Source organism: Nicotiana sylvestris, chromosome 11, assembly GCF_000393655.2.
Source record: "Nicotiana sylvestris chromosome 11, ASM39365v2, whole genome shotgun sequence".
In the NCBI taxonomy this organism is placed as follows: domain Eukaryota; kingdom Viridiplantae; phylum Streptophyta; class Magnoliopsida; order Solanales; family Solanaceae; genus Nicotiana; species Nicotiana sylvestris.
Genome location: NC_091067.1, coordinates 132504014 through 132526450, shown reverse-complemented (window position 1 = coordinate 132526450; position 22437 = coordinate 132504014).

Sequence of the window (22437 nt, the reverse complement as noted above, 5' to 3'; positions counted from 1 at the left end):
TAAACCAATCCGATTTAACTCTAACACACCGAATACCAATAACGAAACATGAAGAAGCATAAAATGGGGAAAACGGGGCAGTAACTCACGTGACGACGGGCCGGGTCGTCACACCACGTTTATGTGCAAGTAGAGAAACGCATATAGTGATAAAAGAATCGATTTTCCGATGTCACTAAACCGTGGATGCATCTTTTGTTCTCTGTTCTAGTTAAAAACTTTTGCCATGTTAGTTATTATTTGTTGTTGTTTTTCTTACATTGCTATATTGGACTACAATGTGGAGGCCATGAATTTTCTTTAGTTTGCTATAAGCTTTGGTAGTAATTAATAAGTTTAATCCTTTTTTTTTATCTCCTCCATGCCAAAACAGAGAAGTTTTTCCCTTTAATCCTTGCTAATTTGTCAAAAGAATAAAATATCATTAGAACAGTGGCTCTTTATTTCTTCATGATCAATGTCTAATACTTAATAATTAATAATACTTAAGAAGATTAGGCCAAGTGTCAGTATGCTAGATAAATTTTGCTTGCATGTATGGTTATCCTAATGTTGAAGACAATGTAAAATAAATGCTTACAATATACAAGTTAACACTTTGTATCATTGAAACTTCAATTTAGCTTCGGAAGTTTAGCCTCAAATGCTTGTTTGTGATTTATATCTTACACAAAGTTTTGGGATAATTAAGTTAGTGCTAGAATGCTAGGTTTTTAGGTGACATGATTTTCTAATAGATTAATGATTTTGTCAAATAAACTTGTATTCAAATTAAAAGTTTTTGGAGTATGTTATTAAGAAGTAAAGGGTGGTCGGTAACTGAAGGATTGGGGTATAATATATTTTCAAAGCAAATACTTTTGAAGTTTATTATGGAAGGCTATCAATTCTTGGTTAATCTCCTAAATTGGGTGCATGAGTTGCTAATTGGACGTGTGTGTGCTTGGAGGATTTGGCAAAAAGGCTCTTGTAATTGTTAATGGGTTGTATAGTTACGAGAATAATTGAAAAAACTACTGGGCTCAAGGAATAGTGTAGTAAAGTTGATAGCCCAATTTTTATTTTGAATAAATTGTTGGCCCGCTAATACAATAATAGGTTAGTTCACTAGTTGGCTCAAATTTACAACAAGTTAGGGCCTAACTTTCATGTGCATAGTTTTGTTCGACAATTAACAAATTAGATTTTTTTTTTTTTTTACAATTAAATAACTTTATAACTTAGTCTTTTTTTTTTTGACAATTAATTTAAACGCTAGGCAATTAGTAGGCGCGCTTTAGCCCTTTTTCATTCACGGACTCGCTTGTGTAACGTGATATTTAACTTTTATTAAATTAGTTCAATGATTTCAATAGCTTAATTAATTATTAATTAATCCCTTTCTTATAACCAGGGATTCGCTTGCGTAGCACGGTACTTGACATTTAGTAAACTCCAAACATTATCTTTTTTTCTCTCTTTTCTCAAATGTAGTAAATTATCCAAAAGTAATAACGTGCTAATAATTCTTTGTCATAACTGTGGATTTGCTTGCGTTGCGCCGTTATGACTAAAATTAATAAAATTCGTCTCGATCACGCATTCGCTTGCGTAGTATGGTTATGACATCTTATTATTCAAAATTTTCTTTAATTTACCTAACAATCTGGATATCAAAGTGGCAAGGTAAAAATATAAAAGCAAATAAATATCAATTTGTCCAAAATTAATTCAAGCCAAATTTTAAGTCAATAAAGCGATCGTGCTAGAACCACAGGACTCGGGGAATGCCTTGCACCTTCTCCCCGGTCAACAGAATTCCTTACCCGAAATTTATTTTCGCGGACCGATAAAAATAGAGTCAACTTTCCTTTGACTAGGGATTTAAATAAAAAGGTGACGTGGAACACCGAAAACCAATTCCAAGTGGCGACTCTGAACAATAAAATAATCCATATTTCAAAATTGTCACTTTAATTGGAAAACCCCTTTAACCCACAATCCTTAACACATATCATTCTTTTGCGGGGGTAGAAAAGGGGTGTGACAAACATTGTATAAAAATTATATTTAAGTGGTATTATATTGTAGTTGTATATAACTTAGTAGAAATAATGTACGAAAATTGTAGATAATTTGTAGATAAGTTGTATAATATATAATTAGTTGTATGAAAATTATTTTTAGTATGTATAAATCAGATACAAAATATACAAAAGACATATTGTATAAAATTTGTATGCAAGTTTTATGTTATTGTAATTGTATTTCACTGGGTGAAAATAATGTGTGAAAGTTGTAGAAAATTATAGATAAGTTGTATTCCTCTATAACGGGAGATGTTGACATATCAAGTAACTTTAGTGTTCCAGACGAACATGTATGTAAATAAAGATAAATTCTGTTAAGAACAGTTTGTAGATAATTTGTAGAAACATTGAAATTCTGTATTTTCATATTAATTTTTCAAATGATATATAGTTTTGTTGTAGATTAAATGTAGAAAACAAGCCATTGTGAGTCTTATTTGACTCATTCCTCACATTCAACTTATTCTACAAATTCACGCCTCTTTAAATATAATACAACCATACTTTCTTGAATTTAAAGGTATAGCAATATATATAACTTAAAAAACATCTTCTCCTCTGCACAAGTTAGCTCCAAAACAGACGAAGTGGAATAACAAGCCCTCATCAAAACTTTTAACACAAAGTTACAAAAGCTCAAAAATAAATAAACAACAGTCTACAATTTTTCTACAATTTATCTGCAATTACTGTAATATAATGTATGTCATGTCTTCTTCTTCTTCGAATTTCAATCTGAAATTCAGCCAAAACCAAGTCTAATTTTCACCAAAACCCCTCAAAATTGAGATATAAACTCCAAACCATATTCCCAATTATTTACAACAACACCCAATCCAAATAAATAATGATTTTTGAAAACCCAAATTTGAATTCAAAGATTTTTAATGGTTGTCAATGGTGGAATTGCTACTCTCTTTTCCTTCCTTCTTATATTACTGAAGGAACCCGAAATCATAACCATCAAAAGTTATTGCTGTGTATGAACTTTGAAGATTTGACTTCAATTTTGACTGGTTATAGAAGAAAAAACCTTGATTTTGGACGTTAATGGTAGAAGGTTTCAATTGTTTTTCAGGTTTTACCAGAGGGAATAATGGTTTGAAACGTGGGTGTGTGGTGATACGTAGGTGAGAGTGTGGGGTTGGGAGAGAAAAACGTGGGGGGTAGGGATTTGAGGAATATACGGTACCATAAATTTAGGAGTAATATAAGGTATAATTAATGTACAGTTAAAACACCTTATGGTATAGAATTGGTAATTAGGTATACTAAATGTAATTATATCAAATCTTAAACATTGAAGGTAATATAGTTTTCTATATGACATAGAAATATAAAAATTCTTTTAATATATGATATGTAGGTCATCGGCCCATACGATATTAACTCAATTCTTTAAGGGGAAAAGTCCATCAAGGTAACTTGTTACCTGGGCTTTCGAGCGTCGCCATGCGTTGCACTATTGCACGGACCTGGCGCACCCCACCAAGTCCAGTCTAATTTTTTATTTGGGCCACACTTTTGCTTGTCCTTGACTCCGGGTCAAGTTTAGATATAAATGCCTCGTTAGTCTTGACTGAATTATGCCCAAAATTAATCGAATATCTTGTTGCCACAGTAACCGAGTTGAATTTTAACCTAAAGGTAGTAACTAAGATAATAAGGGGTATTTTTTTAATATGTGTATAATTAAGTATTTGTATTTGTTATATATTATATTTGGTATTATCCTATGTATAAATAATGCATAGAAAATCATGACATTAGTAATTTTAAGGCTTTTAGTTCATGTATGGTTAAAGACATATAAAGACATAATTGTATTTAAAGTACCTTAAAGCTAGAGAATATGGAGGGCATTTTGTAAACAACTATTTTTAAAAAAAATTATGCAATGCATTATAATTTTAATACACCACACCAAACAGTAGATAAGAAATAATATCTGTTTGCATTATTAATCCATGCATTACTAATATACCTTATTCCGCATTATTCTTATACACCTTATCAAACGACAGATTTTATCTTATGAATAATTGAATTTTTTTTTCCAATTTAAATACTAGTAGGATAGAGAAAAGGAAATTGGAGACAAGTTCTTTGTCGATGCTTATTACTTTAGACAAGTAATTATTAATGTTCTTTTATCAAACCTATTAATGTTTAGATCCTAAAAACGCTGACATATTCTTGAAGCTTAAATTATGAAGGGAAAAATTAGTTCTTTAAATTAAACTTTTCTTCCCTATCTTTTGCAATTACTATAGTCCGTTACAGTCATTTGATTCTTGTGATTAAAGGATTCCTTGTTATAAACAGAATATTTTTAAGATGAGCATTTGTTATGAACTTCTCTTGAAACTTGCTCAATTATCTTATTTATTATCCTATCAATTTCAATTTATATATCTTACTTTCTTTTAAATATTCTCCTTTTATCAATAATGATACTTATTTTAATAAATGAAATGAGATGTTTACGACTACAAAAATTTAATGGGTTTTTTAGAGCCCGTTTGGACATAAGAAATTTTTCTCTTTTTTTTTTCAATTTTTTTTTAATTTTTTTTTAGAAATCAGCATTTGTTCATAAAATTTTCAATTTTCACTTGAAGATGCATTTTGAAAAAACGAAATACATAAATAGCCCCTTCAAGTTGTCCCCAACGATCATTTGAACACTTAAACTAACCTAATGAGCATTTAGACACTTTTATTTGACAGGAGTGTATTTATTGGACACTTAAGTCAAGCAGACCCCATGCATGACATACACTTGTTGACATGGCAAATGAGCCAATTAGATAAGAACACATGTAATTTTAAATAAAAATAATTTCACATGTAATTAAAAAATACTAAAACATAATTTTTCAATTCTTCCAAACACAGAATTTCCCCTCCCCCTCATCTTCTTCTTTACGGCCTCCTCTCTCCTTCATCACAAACACTCTTTTTTTAATCTCCATACCAAATTTAATCTTTTTTACTCAAATCGATTTAGCCTAAGTTAAAGTAATGCTTGTTTTCCGAAAAAATCAAACTTCGTGGAATGGAATTATGATAAGCCATAACAAGGTTTTTGCCAGAAAAATCAAACGTCACCGGAAAAAGGAATTTTTTTGCCGTTTTTGTTCTATTTCCTCTTCTTCTTCCAAATTTTATTCTTTTTGTCATTTACTTCTGCTGCGAATTCAATTTGATTCTTTTCTCATTCTTTAATTCAGATGATTGCAGTGCATGCTTCTTCGTGAATTTCTACTTTTTAAGGTGAAATTTTTTGTACACTTTGAATTTGGTATTATGGGTTTGCTATTATTTATAGATTGTGTAATTATAGAAAAACAATACATTTGCCTAATTTTTTTTCTTTGCTTTTTTGTTATGGCGGAGGTCACATGAGAATGTTGGCTTGTTTCCTTAATCTTGTGGTGGATTTATGGCAGACGGTGGCCCTAAAATGAGTAGGAGCTGCTGGTGTTAGGTTGGAGAAAGATTGGTTGGTGGAGATGAATTTTTTGGGGGAGACGATGAAGTTTTTTGGAGGAAAAAAAGGAAAATTTGGTGTGGGCCACACATAAAAATAACTTGAGCTGAAAATAAAAGAAAACAATATTATTTAGAGTCCTCACGCGCTCAATGCTTAGTGAAGCACAATTAATTTGCCATGTCAGCACAAGGTGTTTAAAAGGCACGACGACCCGACCAATCGTCTTATGAGTTATCGCTCTGTTTCTCCCATTTCTGCTTCTTTATGCTTCGTTATCCGTGTTTTATGGTATCGGGTTGGTCGGATCGAATCCGGAATAATTTTGGTAAGGTTTGAGACACATAGTCTCTTTTAAGGGAGTTTGAGTTGGAAAAGTCAATCGGATATTGACTTACGTGTTAGAGGGCTCGGATACCAGTTCTGATGGTTCGGTTAGCTTCAGAAGGTGATTTATGGCTTAGGAGTGTGATCGGAATGTGTTTTGGAGGTTCGAAGTAGAATTAGGTTTGAATTGGCGAAGTTGATATTTTGGCGATTTTCGGTTGGTAGACGAAATTTTGATATAGGGGTCGGAATGGAATTCCGAGAGTTGCAGTAGCTTCGTCGTGTCATTTGGGATGTGTGTGTAAAATTTCAGGTCATTCGGACGTGGTTTGGTTAGGTTTTTGATCGAAAACGTATTTCGGAAATTTTTAGAAACTTAGGGTTGAATCCGATTTGATTTGGTAGATTTGATGTTGTTTGAGGTGTTTTGATGATTGGAACGAGTTTGAATAAGGTATTGAATTATGTTTGTGCTTTTGGTTGAGGTCCCGGGGGCCTCGGAATGATTTCGGGTGGTTAACGGAAAAGTTGGAAGGTTATTACAGCTGCTGAAGTTTGTTGCTTCTGGTGTTTTCGCACCTGCGGTTTGGGGACCACAGGTGCGGTGTCGCAGGTGCGTTGAGTGTGTCACAGAAGCGGAAAGGCTGAGGGATGTCTGGAACCGCAGATGCGGTATGGGGGCCGCACCTGCGGAGCCGCAGATGCGGCGACTGGACCGCAGATGCGGTTTAGGCTGGATTAATAAATTTCCGCAGAAGCGGAGGTTTGACTGCAAATGCGGTATCGCAGAAGCGGTTGGTGAGTCGCAGATGTGACAATGTCTGGGCAGAAAGTATATAAGCTTGCCTTCGCGATTTTTGAAGGTTTTCACCATTTTTGACTTCGGCTTGAGAGCTTTAGGACGATTTGGAAGGAAGATTTTAAGGGAACTTCATTAAGGTAAGGATTTTGGACCTAAAACACATTTCTATGGTATTATTTCATGGATTAAGACTGAAATTAAAGGAATTAAAAGGCTAAAAATGGAGGATTAGGGCTTGAGTTTAAGAGGCCTTAAATTGAGGATTTGAGGGGTCATTTGAACTCCGATTTTGGTATTCTTGATATGCATAGACTCGTGGGGAGATGAGGAATCTATTGATATAAAAAATTTTGATTTTTTGAGAAGTGGGCCCGGGGCTCGAGTTTTGGTAATTTCGGAATTTTTGCCCTTTGTTGATTATTTTCGCTTGGGCTTTGTTCCCTTAGCATATGTTGATGTCCTCGTTCTGATTTTGAATAGATTCGACGCGCGTGGAGGCCGATTCGAGGGGCAAAGGCATCGTGAGCTAGAGATTTAGCGGGTTCGAGGTGAGTAATGATTGTAAATGATGCTCTCAGGGTTTGAAACCCCTAATTGCACATCGTAGTGCTATATTGAGGTGAGGCACACGCTTGATGAAGAGCGTGGGGTCGTGCACTATTGGGGATTGTGACTTGGCCCGTCCCGATTGGTAATTTTACCGCGTATTTGACTGAAACTTATTTGTTATCCTCATGATTTGGGCTTCGTGCCAACTATTTAAACCCTTCGGGGATTTTTATTACTATTTTCTCACTGTTTTGACTTATTACTTGAACTCAGTCATGTTATTTTCCACTATTTTACTACTCAATCATTTTTACTCATTTTTGAGATTTAATGATATTTTAAATGATATTTTGGGCTGGGAAAGACTGTTTTACTATTGCCCGAGGGGCTTGTGATGATTTTTGGACTGAGTAAGGCCGAGAGCCTAGTTGTAACGATACATTGATACTGATATGAGGCCGAGAGCCTGAGATACATATATACGGCACAATGTGGCTTGATTGATATGAGGCAGAATGCCTAGATTTGATGCCACAAGATGACTTGTTATTGCGCTTGGGTCGTAAGGGGCCTCTCCCGGAGTCTGTACATCCTCAGTGAGCGCGGGTACCCATTGTGATGCGAGATTGAGCCCGAAGGGCTGGTACTGTTCTGAGATGTTGCCCGAGGGGCGGACTTGTTGATACTGTGCCCGAGGGGCGAACTTCTATTTGTTTACTTTATCTTAATTATCTATCAATTTACCTGTTTTACTGGTTGAAAGTGGATTTTACTTGATTTTTACTAGTTTTACTGATTTTAAGTGATTTACTGCTTCATTATAGAATGCCTTGCGCTTTACGTGTTTTCTTACTTTCACTCATTATTTACATTTGTTACTCACTGAGTTGAAGTGCTCACTTTACTCCCTGCACCCTGTGTGCAGATTCAAGCATTGCTGGTTCCGCTCCTGAGTGCTGATTCCTCTAGTTCCAAGCGGCTTTCGGAGATTACGAGGTAGTTTTTGACGTCCGCAGCCCCGTGTCTCTACTCTTCTATCATTTCTGTTCATTTCCAAGCATTTGTAGTAGTTTATGATTTTAACAAACTGGTATTATGGTTCATAGATTCTCATGACTTGTGACACCCCGGTTAGGGTTGTGTTGGATTGTACTTCCACACTTTATTGGCATTATTCGCTACTTAGTTTTGCTATACCATGTTTTAGACTGCTTTTATGTTATTTAACTGTTTAAAAAGTGAATTGGGTTTAATTGGCTGGCCTTGTCTTCACAAGAGGCGCTATCACGACCGGAATCAGGTTTAGGTTCGTAACAAGTTGGTATTAGAGCCTAGGTTACATAGATCTCACGAGTCATGAGCAGATTTAGTAGAGTCTCGCTGATTGGTACGGAGATGCCTATATTTATCCTCGAGAGGCTGCAAAACCTTTAGGAAAAACTTCATATTCTTGAAATTCTTATCGTGCGAACTTGTTGATCCGAGTACTAAACTTCTATTATTTTATTCTCTCACAGATGGTGAGGACATGCGCTACCGGGAAGGGTGGGCGACTACCAGTGCCACTTGCTGTGGCCCCCAGAGGTTGTGGACGCGGTCGTGGTCGTGGTAGAGGCAGAGCAGCGAGGGCAGCACCTATGGATCCACCAGCTGCCCCAGCTCAGGATCAGGCTCCAGCTATTAATGCTCCAGCAGCACCAGCTCAGGCACTAGCTATGCCCATCGTGATTCCGAGTCTTTAGGAGGCCTTAGCACAGATCTTATCAGTTTGCACTGGCCTGGCTCAGGCGGTTTCAGCCACTACAACCGCAGCTACTTCACAGTCCGGGGGAGGCAATCAGACTCCCGCCGCTCGCACACCTGAGCAGGTTGTGCAGGGACTTCAGACACCGGGGGCACCTCCATCCCAACCGTTTACACCAGCTCATGAGTTTGTGGTACCAGTTATGCCGGATGATTAGCAGCGTCGACTTGAGAGGTTTGGTAGACTCCAGCCTCAGACATTCAGCGGTGCAGAGGGCGAGGATGCCTAGGGTTTCTTGGATAAGTGCCAGCGAATGCTTCGTACAACAGAGATTCTTGAGACTAGTGGTGTGACATTTACTACCTTTCAGTTTTCTGGGGCTGCCTTCACTTGGTAGGAGGCGTATGGGAGGCGTAGGCCTATTGGTGCAGCGCCCCTTACTTGGCAGCAATTCTCCGTTCTTTTTCTGGAGAAGTATGTGTTGCAGTCCCACAGAGAGGAGCTGCGTAGGCAGTTTGAGAGGTTGCGACAGGGGGATATGACTGTGTCACAGTATGAGTTGAGGTTTTCTGAGTTGGCTCGTCATGCTATTTGGATGATTCCGACAGATAGAGAGAGGATTAGGAGGTTTGTGGATGGCCTCACTTATCAGCTTCGTTTTCTCATGACCAGGGAGAGGGTGACTGGTGCTACCTTCGAGGAGGTTGTGGATATTGCCCGTAAGATTGAGTCTGTTTGTCGTCAGGAGCGAGAGGAGAGGGAGGCCAAGAGGCCTCGAGGATCTGGCAGCTATAGTGGTGCTCCTTCGAGGGGGCCAGTTTCAGCACATCAGAGGCCGTTCATTCAGGCCTGCTTAGTCAGCTCGCCCAGGTTATCGTGGGGCATCTTCGAGTCATGGTTATCATGGATCTCAGCAGGGCCAGTCATCACTTAGCGTCCTTCTAGCCTAGAGTTCATCTCGTGCTCCATCAGTTCAGGGTTCTTCTATGCTAAGTGCATATGCTAGTCACTCCGGTGCGAGGGGTTCCCTTCAGTCCCCTTCTCTAGCACCTGGGAGTTGTTTTGAGTGTGGTGAAATGGGCCACATGTAGATGCAGTATCCTCGCCGTGTTGCTAGTTCATCCCAGCAGAGAGGCTAGCCATTGGCTTCAGCGCCAATTTCTTCACTACCACCTGCTCAGCCAGCTAGGGGTGGGGGTCAATTAGCCAAGGGTCGCCCCAAAGGTGGAGGTCGATCAGGGGGCGGTTAGGCCGTTTCTATGCACTCCTAGGCAGACCCGATGTTATTGCTTCGGATGCTGTTATCACAGGCATTTTCAGTCTGCCACAGAGATGCCTCTGCATTATTTGATTTTGGTTCCACCTTTTCTTATGTGTCATCATACTTTGCCTGTTATTTGGGCACGCCCCGTGAGTTTCTTGCTTTACCTATTCATGTATCTACCCCGGTGGGCGATACTATTATTGTAGACCGTATGTACCGGTCGTATGTGGTGACTATTGGGGGGTTTGGAGACCCGAGTAGATCTATTACTATTGAGCATGGTGGATTTTGATGTCATTTTGGGCATGGATTGGTTATCTCCGTATCGTGCTATTCTGGACTGCCATGCTAAGATAGTCACATTGGCTATGCCGGGTGTTCCACAGATTGAGTGGCGAGGTGTGACTGATTATGTTCCCAGTAGAGTGATCTCATTCTTAAAAGCCCAGCGTATAGTTGGGAAGGGTTGTCTTTCATATCTAGCGTTTGTGAGGGATGTCGGAGCTGAGGCTCCCAGTACTGATTCTGTCCCAGTTGTGAGGGATTTTCCCGATGTGTTTCCTGCAGACCTGTCGGGCATGCCCCCGGACAGGGATATTGATTTTGGTATTGACCTGGTGCCGGGCACTCAGCCCATTTCTATTTCGCCGTATCGTATGGTACCAGCGGAGTTGAAGGAATTAAAAGAACATCTTCAGGAACTCCTTGATAAAGGGTTCATTCGGCCTAGTGTGTCACCTTGGGGTGTGCCGGTTCTGTTTGTGAAGAAGAAGGATGGTACTATGAGGATGTGTATTGATTATAGGCAATTGAACAAGGTAACAATTAAGAACAAGTATCTTTTACCTCGTATTAATGATTTGTTCGACCAGCTTCAGGGAGCGAGGGTGTTCTCCAAGATTGATCTTCGACTCAGATATTCTTAAGACGACTTTCAGGACCCGATATGGTCATTATGAGTTCTTGGTGATGTCTTTTGGGCTGACCAATGCCCCATCAACATTCATGCATTTGATGAACAGCGTATTCTGGCCTTATCTCGATTCACTCATCATAGTCTTCATTGATGATATTCTGGTGTATTCGCGTAGTCAGGAGGAGCACACGGAGCATTTGAGAGTTGTGTTGCAGAGATTGAAGGAGGAGAAGCTTTATGCAAAATTCTCCAAGTGTGAGTTTTGGCTCAGTTCAGTGGCTTTCTTGGGACACGTAGTGTCCAGCAAGGGTATTCAGGTTGATCCGAAGAAGATAGAGACGGTTCAGAGTTGGCCCAGACCGTCCTCAGCCACATAAATTTGCAGCTTTCTCAGTTTGGCAGGCTATTATCGCCGGTTTGTTCTGGGATTCTCATCTATCGCATCGCCCTTGACCAAGTTGACTCAGAAGGGTGCTCCATTTGTATGGTCGGACAAGTGTGAGGAGAGCTTTCAGAAGCTCAAGATAGCTTTGGCCACAACTCCAGTGTTGGTCTTGCCATCAACTTCAGGTTCATATACCGTGTATTATGATACTTCGAGAGTTGGGATTGGTTGTGTGTTAACGCAGGAGGGTAGAGTTATTGCTTATGCTTTTCGTTAGTTGAAGCCCCATGAGAGGAACTACCCCATTTATGATTTGGAGTTGGCTGCCATAGTTCACGCATTGAAGATTTAGAGGTATTACTTGTATGGCGTAGCTTGTGAGGTGTTCACTGATCAACGCAGTCTTCAGCATTTGTTCAAGCAAATGGATGTTAATTTGAGGCAGCGGAGATGGTTGGAGTTGCTTAAGGATTATGATATCACTATATTGTACCATCCGGGAAAGGCCAATGTGGTGGCCGATGCTTTGAGCCGAAAGGCAGTGAGTATGGGGAGTTTGGCATACATTCCAGTTGGGGAGAGACCTCTTGCAATTGATGTTCAGGCCTTGGCCAATCGGTTTGTGAGGTTAGATATTTCGGAGCCTAGTCAGGTATTAGCTTGTGAGGTTTCTCGGTCTTCCTTTTATGATCATATCAAAGAGCGCCAGTATGATGATCCACATTTGCTAGTCCTTAGGGACAGAGTTCAGCATGATGATTCTAGAGATGTGACCATTGGTGATGATGGGTGTTGAGGATGCAAGGCCGGATTTGTGTGCCCAATGAGGATGGGCTTCGAGAGTTGATTCTGGAGGAGGCCCATAGCTCGCGGTATTCCATTCATCCGGGTGCCACAAAGATGTATCAGGATTTGAGGCAACAATATTTGTGTAGAAGAATGAAGAAAGATATTGTGGGATTTGTAGCTCGGTGTCTCAATTGTCAGCAGGTGAAATATGAGCATCAAAGACCGGGTGGCTTGCTACAGCAGATGGATATTCCTGAGTGGAAGTGGGAGAGAATCACTATGGACTTTGTTGTTGGACTTCCACAGACTTTGAAGAAGTTTGATGTTATTTGGGTGATTGTGGATCGACTGACCAAGTCCGCGCACTTCATTCCTGTGTGTACTACCTATTCTTCAGAGCGGTTAGCAGGGATTTATATCCGAGAGATTGTTCGTTTGCATAGTGTTCCGATTTCCATCATTTTGGATAAAGGCACTCAGTTTACTTCATAGTTTTGGAGGGTCGTGCAGAGAGAGTTGGGTACTCAGGTGGAGTTGAGCACAACTTTTCATCCTTAGACGGACGGACAATCCAAGCGTACTATTCAGATATTGGAGGACATGTTGCGTGCTTGTGTCATTGATTTCGGAGGATCATGGGAGGAGTTTCTACCGCTTGCAGAGTTCGCTTATAACAACAGCTACCGGATGAGTATTTAGATGGCTCCATATGAGGCTTTGTATGGGAGGCGATGTAAATCTTCAGTTAGTTGGTTTGAGCCCGTTGAGGCTAGGCTATTGGGGACTGATTTGGTACAGAATGCTTTGGAAAAGGTGAAGGTGATTCAGGAGAGGCTTCGCACAGCGCAGTCGAGGCAAAAGAGTTATGCTGATCGAAAGGTTCGAGATGTGTCCTACATGGTTGGCGAGAAGGTTCTGTTGAAGGTCTCGCCCATGAAGGGTGTTATGAGATTTGGGAAGAAAGGGAAATTGAGTCCTTGGTTCATTGGGCCTTTTGAGGTGCTTCGGAGAATTGGGGAGGTGGCTTATGAGCTTGCTTTTCCACCCAGCTTGTCGAGTGTGCATCCGATATTTCATGTTTCTATGCTCCGGAAGTATGTTGGGGATCCGTCTCATGTTCTGGATTTTAGCACGGTTCAGTTAGATGATGATATAGCCTATGCTGTAGAGCCAATAGCTATTTTGGGTCGTCAGGTTCAGAAGTTGAGTTCAAAGGATATAGTTTTAGTGAAGGTGCAGTGGAGAGGTCGGCCAGTGGAGGAGGCTACCTGGGAGACCGAACGGGAGATACGGAGCAGATATCCTCACCTATTTGAGGTGTCAGGTATGTTTCTTGACTCGTTCGAGGACGAACGTTTGTTTATTTTGGGGAGGATGTGATGACCCGGCCAATCATCTCATGAGTTACCACTCCGTTTCTCCCATTTCTGCTTCTTTATGCTTCTTTATCCGTGTTTTATGGTATCGGGTTGGTCAGATCGAATCCGGAATGATTTTGGTAAGGTTTGAGACACTTAGTCTCTTTTACGGGAGTTTGAGTTGGAAATATCAATCAGATGTTGACTTATGTGTTAGAGGGCTCGAATGCGAGTTTCGATGGTTCGGTTAGTTTCGGGAGGTGATTTATGGCTTAGAAGTATGATCGGAATGTGTTTTGGAGGTTCGGAATAGAATTAGGCTTGAATTGGCAAAGTTGATATTTTGGCGATTTCCGGTTGGTAGACGAGATTTTGATATAGGGGTTGGAATGGAATTCCAAGAGTTGCAGTAGCTTCTTCGTGTCATTTGGGATGTGTGTGTAAAATTTCAGGTCATTCGAACGTGGTTTGGTTAGGTTTTTGATCGAAAGCGTATTTCGGAAATTTTTAGAAACTTAGGCTTGAATCCGATGTGATTTGGTAGATTTGATATTGTTTGAGGTGTTTTGATGATTGGAACGAGTTTGAATAAGGTATTGGGTTATGTTTGTGCTTTTGGTTGAGGTTCCGGTGGCCTCGGGATGATTTTGGGTGGTTAACGGAGAAGTTGGAAGGTTATTGCAGCTGCTGAAGTTTGCTGCTTCTGGTGTTTTCGCACCTGCGGTTTGGGGACCGCATGTGCGTTGAGTGTGTCGCAAAAGCGGAAAGGCTGAGGGATGTCTGGAACTGCAGATGCGGTATGGGGGCCGCACCTGCGGAGCCGCAGATGCGACGATTAGACCGCAGATGCGGTTTAGGCTGGATTAATGAATTTCCGCAGAAGCGGAGGTTTGACCGCAAATGCGGTGCCGCAGAGGCAGTTGGTGAGTCACAGATGCGACAATGTCTGGGTAGAATGTATATAAGCTTGCCTTCGCGATTTTTGAAGGTTTTCACCATTTTTGACTTCGGCTTGAGAGCTTTTGGACGATTTGGAAGGGAGATTTCAAGGAAACTTCGTTAAGGTAAAGATTTTGGACCAAAAACACATTTTTATGGTAGTATTTCATGGATTAAGACTGAAATTAAAGGAATTAAAAGGCTAAAAATGGAGGATTAGGGCTTGAGTTTAAGAGGCCTTAAAGTGAGGATTTGAGGGATCATTTGAACTCCGATTTTGGTATTCTTGATATGCATAGACTCGTGGGGAGATGAAGAATCTATTGATGTAAAAATTTCTGATTTTTTGAGAAGTGTGCCTGGGGCTCGGGTTTTGGTAATTTCGGGATTTGTGCCCTTTGTTGATTATTTTCGCTTGGGCTTTGTTCCCTTAGCATATGTTGACGTCCTCGTTCTGATTTTGAATAGATTCGACGCGCGTGGAGGCCGATTCAAGGGGCAAAGGCGCCACGAGCTAGAGATTTAGCCGGTTCGAGGTGAGTAATGATTGTAAATGATTCTCTGAGGGTTTTAAACCCCGGATTGCACATCGTAGTGATATATTGAGGTGAGACACATGCTTGATGAAGAGCATGGGGTCGTGCACTTTTGGGAATTGTGACTTGGTCAGTCCCGATTGATGATTTTACCGCGTATTTGACTGAAACTTATTTCTTATCCTCATGATTTTGGCTAATTGCCATATTTGGGCTTCGTGCCAACTATTTGAACCCTTCGGGGATTTTTATTACTATTTCCTCACTGTTTTGCCTTATTACTTGAACTCAGTCATGCTATTTTTTACTGTTTTACTACTCAGCCATTTTTACTCAGTTTTGAGATTTAAATGATATTTTAAATGATGTTTTGGGCTGAGAAAGACTGTTTTACTATTGCTCGAGGGGCTTGTGATGATTTTTGGACTGAGTAAGGTCGAGGGCCTAGTTGTGAGGATACACTAATTCTGATATGAGGCCGAGGGCCTGAGATACATATATACGCCACGAGGTGGCTTGATTGATATGAGGCTGAGGGCCTAGATTTGATGCCACGAGATGGCTTGTTATTGCGCTTGGGCCGTAAGGGGCCCCTCCCGGAGTCTGTACACCCTCAGTAAGCACGAGTACCCATTGTGATGCGAGATTGAGCCCAGGAGCTGGTACTATTCTGAGATGTTGCCCGAGGGGCGGAATTGTTGATATTGTGCCCGAGGGTCGAACTTCTATTTGTTTACTTTATCTTAATTATCTGTCAATTTACCTGTTTTACTGGTTGAAAGCGGATTTTACTTGATTTTTACTAGTTTTACTGATTTTAAGAGATTTACTGCTTCATTATAGAATGTCTTGCGCGTTACGTGTTTTCTTACTTTCACTCATTATTTACATTTGTTACTCACTAAGTTGGAGTACTCACTTTACTCCCTGCACCCTGTGTGCAGATTTAGGCGTTGCTGGTTCCGCTCCTGAGTGTTGATTCCTCTAGTTCCAAGCGGCTTTCGAAGATTATGAGGTAGTTGTTGACGTCCGCAGCCCCGTGTCTCTACTCCTCTATCATTTTTGTTCATTTTCAAACATTTGTAGTAGTTTATAGATGCTCATTTTCAAACATGGTTCATAGATGCTCATTGTCGCACCTCATTTTTCCCTACACCCTGCAAAAGGGCGCAGAGGAAGTTTTTCCAATTAAAGGACAATCGAAACGAGATTTATTATTTAATTCAGAGTCGCCACTTGGGAGATTTATGGTGTCCCAAGTCACCAGTTGAATCCCGAATCGAGGAAAAGATTGACTCTATATTGCAGTACGCGAACCAGAAATCCGGATAAGGAATTCTATTAATCCGAGAGAAGGTGTTAGGCATTCCCGAGTTCCGTGGTTCTAGCACGGTCGCTCAACTGTTATATTCGGCTTATTTATCTGATTTTAATACATGTTGAAAATATGCACAAATTTTAACTTCAACCGCTTTTTATTTATTATTTTTTTTCAAGAAAAATTGCAACGTCACTAAAACAAATCTTGAACCACGTCACATAAATGCACCCGTGGTTTTTGACATATTTTAACTTCATTGAGATTTGGATTTGGGTCACATAAATGCACACCCAAGTTTAGGAAGGTAACCTCATTAAAATACGCGCCTAAAGAGACTAGCGTGTTATTATTTTTTGGGGAAGGCCGTGAAATCCGCTAAACGTCACATCCCGAATTCTAAGTATTTTATTGTAAGCAATTATTGAGGACCTCACAATTTGTGCATTTTATTTAGCGAGGCCCGTCTCGTTTATTTTAGAAAGGTAAACCTAAAGCGATTGTGATTTTCTACTCCGTTTATCTCTAATAACAAAATAAAAATCCTAATTAATGAGCATTATTTAAGAGCTATTACTTTGAACCTATGACTTCCAACTAAGTCAAACTCTCAACGGTTTTGGGGCCTCAAGGTCTGCCCAGGAACGAAATGGCCAACCTACCTTGACAAGTTGCTACGTGTATGAAGTCCGGGCTGTCTGTGAAGGACATTGAAGCCCAAACCGTCCGCTAGTGGACTGTTAAAGCCTTTAATTGTTAAATAAGACCAAGTTTTAACTCGAGTTAAATACACATACACTAAGATGCTACAAATTATTCAACATGCACTCAATGATTATGAAGATTACCTTACTTGCTTATCTATTAGTGAGTTCCTAATTATCACTATAAAGGGAAATCAGACGGGAAGCATGATTGGATTTGAGCAACAGTAATTACTAACTCAAACTAACAATATTAAACCAACACTCAATACTTAAAGGAATCCTGAATTCAGAAATGGATTACTGAAGACTATTAGAACTGCTTATCGCCCTAGCGTCTGTAGATTATCAATTCAATGTCCAATTGCAAAACTATTCCTCATACAGATCCAAATTGCCATACATTGATAACAATAGCTAGACCAAAATAAACTGCTAACTCCGGATTCAATATACTTCTCTAATTAATTTAACAATCCTTAAGCTAACAATCCTAGATTTATCATTCAAAATAGTCCCATTTTTATTACAGTAAACACTCAATCACTATACAGAGAACTACCTAACGTAACAAAATTATCAAAATAGAACTGCGACAGATATTCAACTTCAGTTTCATTTCACGTTTCCAACAGATGGAGCTACATCGACATAGGCTCGAAATATGTACCTGGAAGTTGAAGTATAAACCAAAAAATGAGGGGGGAGGGTCAATCAAACAGCAACAACAAGAGGAATCAACAGCAATTTTCAACAGGTATCAGCAACCAGAACTCAAATAGCAACAACAAACCAGTCTCAACCCAGAAATGAACTCAACACACTCAAATTTTACCCCGGAATGAATTGTAGAACAACAACAACAGCAGATACCCAAACAGACCTGACTGTACCACACTACCCTCAAAACTAAACCAGAAAAAAAACTTTCTGAAGCTTTGACCACACTAAACCAGACTGTCTTTCAAAAGAACTCTCAAAAGTGATATCTGAAACTTGAAGCAGAGAATTTTAAAACTGTTTATGATTCTCAGGGGGCTCGGGTTATCGGCTGAGATTTTGACAGGTTAGTTAAGGTAATGAAACAGTAAAAGCTCTCTCAACTCTCTTCAGATTTTTTTCTCTCTTCTCAGGTCTGCCCAAAAAGAAAAACTAGCCTCTCCAAAAAAAAAACCCCCCCATTTAACTCTGTCCAGAACCCTATTTATACCCAAACAACTGACCTTGCCAGCCCCCCAAGAGCACTTAGGCAGAATTCCCCACTAATTCTGCCCATGATCTTCTTTAGTACCCCACTAGTGTATGTTTTCCTCCCATTATCCCTTGTCCCTTTTTTTAAGATTAAATAGGTATGAGCTCCTATTTCTTAATCCATTTCCTTTAAATCCTCCCCTACCATTATGTTTTGCTCCCCATTAGCACTTAAACAATTCATTAGTTTAATGGTACTTTAGTACCCTACTGTCAGACCATTCAACTCAAACCAATTTCAAACCTTTTAAATCCTAAAATACCCTCCTAGAGTCCCTGAAATTACTGTCCTACCCCATCCTTTTCACTCTGTACCAAACCCTTCAGATATAACCAGTTCAAACTATCAAATTCCTAACAACTGAATCCTAACTCAAACTGGACAGATTGCAAGACTTCAGATTTGAAAGACTAGTAGACCTCCTGACGACCAACTAGGCAGGTAATCGACAACATGAATTGCAAGCAAAGGGAATCACACACTATAGAACAAGTTTTAATTCACAACAGTTTTGACTAAACCCAACTACTCTCAATATGAGACTGCAATTAGAGATGAGGCAAAGCAAGTGTCATGAAAAGAAACCTGATTAATAGCACAAGTCTAGATTCAAACAATCATGAACCATTTCCTAAGCATTAGGTCTATTGTACAGGCCAACATCACTGATTAAGGAATCACAATGACAAAGTAATTGGTAGCCTGAACTTAAACCAAACTAAACAGACACAAATTAGACCAGTTCTTGACAAATTCAACTCGCAAACTGGCCCAGATTTGGACCTTAGACTACTGACCATAATTCAAACTGGAAATTCATGCCAATTTATAGAAGAGGAAGGGACAGAGTAAACAAACGGAACTGCAAGAGTGAACAATCAAAACTGGACGTAAAAGACTTACCCGAATCACAACTCGATAAAAAAACTCGAGGCTCTTCCCACTTTCAAGCCGAGACGGACTTTAACCATGTGTTTTCGAAGGAAAACAGCATGGCTAAAGTCAGTCTCTGGCCCAAAATTCATGGAACCTGGACTGCCTAACTTCGATCTGGAATCCGAGCTACCCCACGATGATTTGAAAAGAGTCGATCAAGGATTCATGGTGAGGGGGTCCAGGAGATCACAGAGTGTGAGTTTGGTGGCATTTGAATGGATTAGGGTTTGGTTCGATTCCTTTGATCTAAGATTCGAGGGGCTCGAGGGTGATTCGAAGAAAAATGAGCGTGGATTCGGAGAGGGGATGGTTTGGTGGTTCGCGGGTGTGATTTTCACGGCCATCAGAGCCGCCGCCGCCGGGTTTTCAGGCAAAGGGAACGAGGGCGGCTAGGGTTTTGGTTAGGTCGTTTGGTTTGTCTCTGAAAGAGACGAAGGATGAAAATGAGGCGGGTGAAGGGGTTTGGGGATGTTTTGATATATTGAAAATAAGTTGATTAATCTGGGCCGTTGGATGATGGGAACCAACGGTCCAGATTAATTTACTTAAGCCAAACGGGGTCGTTTAGTAGTGACGGGGTCGGGGCGGGTATAGGAACGGGTATGGGAAATGGGTCAACATGGGTTATGGGAGGGGTGACCTGGACCGTTGATCATGTGAGATCAATGACCCAGATTGAGCGTGACAAAAAGGACGTCGTTTGGACGGTTGTATTGCCAGCCTAATTGGACCGGGTAAAAGGGCATCGATTTGGGCGTGTGGAACTTGGCCTGGTCCGAGTTTCTTCTCATCATTTTTTTCATTTTGTTTCTTTTCCTTTTAGACCAATTTTTCCAAAACCTAAAAAATCCTAAATTAAATTCTAAAAACCAAATTAACTTAAATAACATTAGATTAAGTACAAAATCACACAGTTAAACATAAAAATACAAAAATACATATTTTTTATGATTTTCCAATTATTGCCGAATAATTTATGATTTAACCCTAAAAATTATAAAATTGAATCCTAGACGTATTTTTTTGTATTTTTTATTTTATATAAACCAATGATTAATTAATTCTAAAAAATGCAAGATTAATTCCTAAATGCACATGCAACACATATTTTGTATTTTTCTTAATCAAAGTAGAAATAAATATGCACAGACAAAATACAAATAAATCACAAATAACACAAAACCATTTTATTTTGAATTTTTGGGAGTAGTTCTCATAGGGCAAAAATCACGTGCTCACAGCTGCCCCTCTTTGTCCAGAAATACGAAGAGTTTCCGTGCAAAGATAAAGTGAGAGGATACGAGCGATTTTTGCCCGTTCGGCTACTCCGTGTGAAGCATTTTTTGAAAGATTTGATCGAACCTCTTCTTCAAAGGTTTCCTACATATCCCTGGCTAAAGGGGAATCAGGTCAATGTAGTTCGGGAAGTTTCGGTAGCTGGGACTACCGCGAAGCTGTAATTTTGTTGTTACTGCTGCTGCATGCTGTTACTACTGCTTTTCGACCTCCTTATTACACCGTGCTAAAAGAAAACAAGAAGCTAGACTAACTAGGGATTACAACATCTTATCTATCTTCAAACTTGCTCTTAGGCCTTCCTTCGGATTTCTGCAGCGGAATTTATGCTGGGGATATTTTGTTGTAACCCTCCGCTTTACTGACTGTTGACTTGAAATTGAGTGTAGTCCTCTGTTCTACAGGCGGGCTCCTGACTTCAAACTTGAAATTTATTCCTCTGTTCTACAGGCGGGCTCCTGACTTCGTTTTGAAGTGTACTCCTCTGTTCTACAGGCGGGCTCCTGACTCCAACTTGACTTTAAAAGATAATACGGCCTCCATTCTCCAGGCGGGCTCCTGACTTCAACAGCAATTTAAAGATAATGCAGCCTCCATTCTCCAGGAAAGCTCCTGACTTCAACAACAACTATCTTCAGAATATAACACTTTCATTCTCCGGGCGGGCTCCTGACCTCAACAATTTCTTAAAAACATAATACCTCCATTCTCCAGGCGGGCTCCTGACTTCAACAACTTCTTAAAAATATAACACCTCTATTCTCCAGGCAGGCTCCAGACTTCGACTACAACTAAAAATATAACATCTCCATTTTTCAGGCGGGCTCCTGACTTCGACTATTTCTTAAAAACATAACACCTCCATTCTCCAGGCGGGCTCCTGACTTCAACAACTTCTTAAAAATATAACACCTCCATTCTCCAGGCGGGTTCCTGACCTCAACAATTTCTTAAAAACATAACACCTCCATTCTCCAGGCGGGCTCCTGACTTCAATAAACAATTTAAAGATAATACCTCCATTCTCTAGGAGGGCTCCTGACTTTGACTACAACTTGAAATATAACACCTCCATTCTTCAGGCGGGCTCCTGACTTCAATAAAAAATTTAAAGATAATACCTCCATTCTCCAGGCGGGCTCCTGACTTCGACTACAACTTGCAATGATAACAACCTCCATTCTTCAGGCGGGCTCCTGACTTCCAACACAACTTAAAAATATAACACCTCCATTCTCCAGGCGCGCTCCTGACTTCAACGACGACTTAAAAATATAACACCTTCATTCTCCAGGCGGGCTCCTGACTTCAACTACTTCTTAAAAATATAATACCTCTATTCTCCAGGCGGGCTCCTGACTTCGACTACAACTTGAAATATAACACCTCCATTCTCCAGGCGGGCTCCTGACTTCAATAAACAATTTAAAGATAATACCCCCATTCTCCAGGCGGGCTCCTGACTTCGACTACAACTTGCAATGATAACAACCTCCATTCTTCAGGCGGGTTCCTGACCTCAACAATTTCTTAAAAACATAACACCTCCATTCTCCAGGCAGGCTCCTGACTTCAACAACTTCTTAAAAATATAACACCTCCATTCTTCAGGCGGGCTCCTGACTTCAGCGACAACTCAAAATGTAATACCTCAATTCTCCAGGCGGTCTCCTGACTTCACTACTTCCCAAAAAATAATACCTCCATTCTCCAGGCGGGCTCCTGACTTCAACTACTTCTTAAAAATATAGCACCTCCAT